Source organism: Coturnix japonica, chromosome 10 (genome assembly GCF_054131305.1).
Source record: "Coturnix japonica strain WE chromosome 10, WE-NBRP24, whole genome shotgun sequence".
Classification (NCBI taxonomy): domain Eukaryota; kingdom Metazoa; phylum Chordata; class Aves; order Galliformes; family Phasianidae; genus Coturnix; species Coturnix japonica.
The window spans coordinates 13,830,371-13,836,372 of record NC_140672.1 but is presented as its reverse complement, the minus strand read 5'-3'; positions in this window follow the sequence as shown (position 1 = coordinate 13,836,372).

Here is a 6,002-nt window from a genome sequence, read left to right as displayed (position 1 = left end):
AGCTGGTACAGTCTGGCAAGACCCTATGTCCCCTTATCCATGACCTCGAGATGTCAGATGCAGGTTTCTATACCTGTGATATTGGCACTGATGTTGCCAAATCAAAGGTCGGCATTCAGGGTAAGTACTGTGGAAAGTAAAGGAGTGCTGAAAGCACATTCAGTGTGGTCACTATGTCTTACACCTATTCCCCCATGAGCCTTAATAGTTTCTACAATAGAAGTGTATTACTGCAATTTAGCACAGTGATGTCTGGAAAATTCCCATTGCTTTTGATGTAAATGTATCTCATTTTGCCATGAAAATCACCAAACACATCAAGAATGTCCTGGAAATGTTTCCTTTCAAACCATCCCTAAAATGGAGAAATGGTTTGAACACCAATAGGGGTAGGATGGTAACAAATGAGCTAATAGAAACAGTTAATTTCTTGTCATAGGCAAAACCCTTTTTCTCACGCAGCATCCTAGAGTTGTCCTCTCTGTTAGGTTGTTCCCTCTGTTGCTCATTGAATCTTCATTCTGCTCCATGGACTGAGCTGCTCGCCTTGTAGTTCTTCCAGAGCAAAGACAAGAGATTTACGTCTCTTTTTTTTTATAGCTTTCTGGTAATTCTGAGTGGAGAATGTCTTAGAGAATACATCAGTAAGGAACACAGCCATGTTCTGCAAATCCTGCGTTAAAACACCAGTACTGCTACTCATGTCAGTCACAAATGCCTTTTCTCCATATAAACCTCATACTAACCTATCTCTTACCTTCCAGAGCTGAATAGTGGCATTACCAAACGGCTGAAAAACACTGAAATCCAGGAGGGAGAAGATTGTACTTTTGAATGCATTCTGTCCCATGAAAGCATTGATGAGTTCAAGTGGACACTGACTGGAAGCAGAGTGGAAAGTAGTGGGCGATTTAAAGCTTCTAACGTGAGTCAGAAATAGACTCTCCTTATCAAAAGTGTGACTCCTACTGACGCTGGGGAAGTCGTTTTTACTGCCCTTGGTCTAACCTCCAAAGCCTCTCTGTCTGTGAAAGGTAATGAGATGGGAGAGATTCTGGGGCCTGATTCCTTCAACTGTCTTCTGATAAGATTGTCGTGAGAGCTAACTCATAATATGGTTAAAGTGAATAGCAACCTTCTACTTGAACCTCGAAGCACTGAGAATTTCTCTTAAAAATAAGTAAAAGGAGGAAACATTTTACACAAATGTGAGAACTACCCAAAGCACTGGGGTAGTGTTGGCAATGGTCATCTCACTACAGCTTGTTCCATTAACAGTAAATCAGGAATGATCTGTTGAGGGAACTGTGGGAGCAAATATCCTCTAAGTATAAGCTGAAGGGATGGCCTTCACATCATCTAGCTGTACAACAAATTCCTATCTAGAGCATGTGCATCTGAGAGCATCATCCGAGGCTCCCAGTGTGATGAGTGGAGAGAAGAGAGAGGCAGTTTTCAGACATGGTTCATCATCCTCAATTGGGTAGATTTAAGAGAAAATAAATGCTGCCTGGAATTCTATTGTCTGTACTTTGCAGATTACTGCTGGCTGTAGGATGGCGTCTGTTGCAAGTGCCTCTCTAACTTATCTCCAGCATGTAGATGCATGTATTTTGAGAGAGGCATCCTACCATAAGTGTATGTTACTCAAAAAGCAATGTTTTCTTCCAGGAAAACCTACTGAGGTTTCAAAACAGCTGGAGGATAAGACAGCAGCAGCAGGGCAGGACATCAGCCTGAGCTGTGAGCTGTCAAAACCGGATTTGAACATCAGGTGGTACAAGGATGGCAAAGCAATCAGAAAAAGCCAGAAGTACGACTTGCAGCAGGAGGGAACTGGGGCCATTCTGATCATCCACGACTCTACTGCCAAGGACAGTGGGGAGTACCCCTGTGAGACAGAGGACTCCATAACAAAAGCCAGGGTCACTGTGCAAGGTGAGTTGAAAAGCACACTGAGGATGGCATGTAGAGAAGTCGAGGTAAATATCTGCAGCCTGTGGGTGATGTTTTTCTCTTCTGTTTCCTTGAGCAGGATCAATTCTTAGTTTTCAGAAAATATGATGGATTAAAATCTTTTCCTTAAAATAATCTGGAAACTGAATGATTCTCCAGTGTGATGTGGATCTGGGCAGCCTGGTCTGGTGGTTGGTGACCCCTTGGAGGGGGTTTGAAACTAGATGATCTTTGAGGTCCTTTTCTACTCAGGCCACTCTATGATTCTGTGATCATTCTATGATTCTATGATCTTGGGTGTTAGTGAGCCAAGAAAAGATGGCAATCTGAATTAGTCTCTATTGAATATGTGTAATCAAAACTATATGCAGTTGATCAGATGAGATCCTACCAGCGCATGTATAATGGTATTGAACTTTCCAGATATCTACTGGAATTATCAAACCTATGTAAATGGGTGGACTCTGTGGTCTTCTTAGACTCTTTGCATCTCTATGTGATATTCTGAAATGAGGGCAAAGGAGATTCAGGACACCTCTGTATGCTTGGGACTTGTTGTGGTAACAAATCCCTTTGTCCTACACCCTCATCCTTTTTTTTTTCCTTCCAGAAAAAACTAATTACTTTATCAAGGAACTTTCAGATGTGAAAATTGAAGAAAGTGGAAGTGCACTTTTTACATGTCAGAGCGAGAAAGCCGCATCCTTCGTCATATGGAGGAAAGGCATTGCTGAGCTCAGGCCTGGCAGGAAATACAAGAGGGCACAGAAAGGACGAGACCTGCAGCTGTGCATAAAAAATCTGGAGAAAAGTGACAGTGACGTGTACACCTGTGACATTGGTGATGCCCAGTCCAGAGCCAAGCTGGTTGTACAAGGTATGTGTGAGAGCCATATGACTGCGCATCCTGTTTCTCCACTACCAAGACATTATCCTGGTAGAATTTGTACATTTATGGCAGGTCTTTGGGGCTGCAGCTGTCTGGCCTGAATAGCGTTTCACAAGCCATGCACAGAGCAAGCTGCACGGAAAGGGAAAGAACTACCGACTAGAGCAGTGCCATTGAGAACTTTATGTATCATTTAAAAACCAAAAATGCTGATGTACGGTGAGGCTGGTGACCCAGAAATCAGTGTGAACTTTCTATCTCTGACCTTTCTGAGTTAAAAATAGTCCTCCAGAGTTCTAGGCAAAAATTCCCTTATGCTGCATTCTGGGTAGTTGTCACGGTTTAAACAAAAATCTACCTGTGTCCGTGACAGGGGGGCCACAGGCAAGCGAGGTGCTAGAAGGAGCTGAACCTCTGTCCCAACTACTTCAGAAGCAGCCCAAACCCCCTCGTACATGGCTAAGATCTCCTTCTCAGTTGGAGTGTAGCACTCCTCGACTCCAAAGTCCCGGGGGTTGGCCTTGGGTTTCTCCTAAAGCTCTTTGCCACAAACTCCAAGTGGGACCTTTCTCTCCAGCAGCAGTGTAGAGGATGTTCTTTACATCCTGTCCTGTCCGTACTGGCCCCAAGGCCACGGAATGGGCTATCTCTTGTTTTCTCTGCTCAAAAGCCTGCTGCTGCTCAGGACCCCATGAGAAATTATTCTTCTTCTGTGTTACCTGATAGAGGGGGCTCACTATGTGGCTGTAGTTTGGGACATGCATTCTCCAAAAGCCCACTACTCCCAGAAAAGATTGGGTCTCTGTCTTGTTGGTGGGAGGAGACATAGCAGTGATTTTTTCAATCACATCTGCTGGGATGTGTCGATGCCCATCTTGCCATTTTACACCTAAGAACTGGATTTCCTGGGCAGGCCCCTTCACCTTGATGCGCTTAATGGCAAAACCAGCTTGCAAAACAATTAGGATTATCTGTTTTCTTTTCTTGAAAATCTCTGCTGCTGTATGGCCCCACACGACAATATCATCGATATACTGCAAGTGTTCGGGAGCATTACCCTGTTCCAAGACAGCTTGGATCAACCCATGGCAAATTGTTGGGCTGTGCTTCTCCCCTTGAGTTAAACGGTTCCAGGTATACTGAACAGCTCTACAGGAAAAAGCAAACTGTGGCCTTCATTTTGCAGCCAATGGGATGGAAAAGAAGGCATTAGCAATGTCAATGGTGGCATACCACCTAGCTTCTTTTGACTCCAGTTCATACTGGAGTTCTGTCATGTCTGGTACAGCAGCACTCAATGGAGGTGCTGCTCCTCCTGGCAGCACAAGAGGTCTCCATTCCCCTGATTAAGAAAGTGGGCAGGAGAGGTAGAAAACCGGCATGGCTCAGCAAGGACCTGCTAAGAGAACTGAGGGTGAAGAAAGGGGTGTACAAGCTCTGGAAACAAGGCTGTGTCACCTGGGAAGAATACAGGGATGCCGTCCGAACTTGCAGATGTGGGATCAGGAAAGCCAAGGCGCAGGCAGAACTGAACTTGGCGAGGGATGTGAAAAACAATAAGAAAACCTTCTACAGGTACATTGGCCAGAAGAGACAGGCCAAAATGGGCGTACCTACTCTGGTAAATTCAAAAGGAGAAATGGCTTCAACAGATGAAGAGAAAGCTGAGGTGCTGAATGAGTTCTTCACCTCGGTCTTCACTGGTGGCCAGGATTCTAGTCTTTTTCACGTCCCTAAGTCTTGCACCCCCATCCCTCCATGTGGGGACCAAGGAGGTAAATCCCTCCCCACTGTAAGGGTAGAGCAAGTCCGAGAGTGCCTCCTTAGACTGAATGAGTATAAGTCTATGGGGCCAGATGGCGTGCATCCCAGGGTCCTGAAGGAGCTGGCTGAGGTGGTTGCTGAGCCGCTCTCCATCATATTTGAGAAGTCGTGGCTGTCAGGTGAGGTCCCGGATGATTGGAGGAAGGGTCACGTCACTCCCATTTACAAGAAGGGGAGCAGGGACGACCCGGGTAACTACAGGCCGGTGAGTCTCACCTCTGTGCCTGGGAAGATTATGGAACAGATCCTCCTGGACAACATGCTTGATCACATAAAGAACAAGCATGTGATCCGAGACAGCCAGCACGGCTTCACCAGGGGAAGGTCATGCTTAACTAATCTTGTGGCCTTCTATGATGGAGTGACGGCGTTGGTGGATGAAGGGAAGGCGACCGATGTCATTTACCTGGACCTGAGCAAGGCCTTTGACATGGTCCCCCATCACATCCTCATCTCCAAATTGGAGGGAGGTGGATTTGATGGGTGGACAACTAGATGGATAAGCAATTGGTTGAAAGGCCGCAGACAGAGGGTGGTGGTCAATGGCTCTATGTCCAGGTGGAGGCCGGTAACGAGCGGCGTCCCTCAAGGGTCTGTCTTGGGACCGGTGCTCTTTAACATCTTTATTAATGACATCGATGAGGGAATGGCGTGCACCCTCAGCAAGTTTGCTGATGACACCAAGCTGAGTGGTGCAGTTGATACGGTGGAGGGAACGGATGCCATTCAGAGGGACCTTGACAGGCTGGAAAGCTGGGCTCGGGTGAACCTAATGAGGTTCAACACGGCAAAGTGCAAGGTTTTGCACTTGGGCCGGAAGAACCCCAGGCACCTGTACAGGCTGGGAGGAGTTGTCCTTGAGAGCAGCTCGGCTGAAAAAGACCTAGGGGTCCTGATAGATGAGAAACTTAACATGAGCCAGCAGTGCGCTCTGGCAGCCCGGAAAGCAAATGGGATCCTGGGCTCCATCAGGAGAGGGGTGGTCAGCAGGTATAGGGAGGTGATCGTCCCTCTCTACTCTGCTCTTGTGAGGCCCCATCTGGAGTACTGTGTCCAGGTGTGGAGCCCTCAGTACAAAAAAGATATGGAGATTTTGGAAAGGGTCCAGAGGAGGGCCACAAAGATGATCAGGGGGCTGGAGCACCTCCCCTATGAGGACAGGCTGAGGGAGTTGGGTTTGTTCAGCCTGGAGAAGAGAAGGTTGCGGGGTGACCTCATTGCAGCCTTTCAGTACCTGAAGGGAACTTACTCCCAGGAGGGGAGTAAACTCTTCGAAAGGGCTGATAATAGCAGGACTAGGGGAAATGGTTTTAAGTTGAAGGAGGGAAGATTT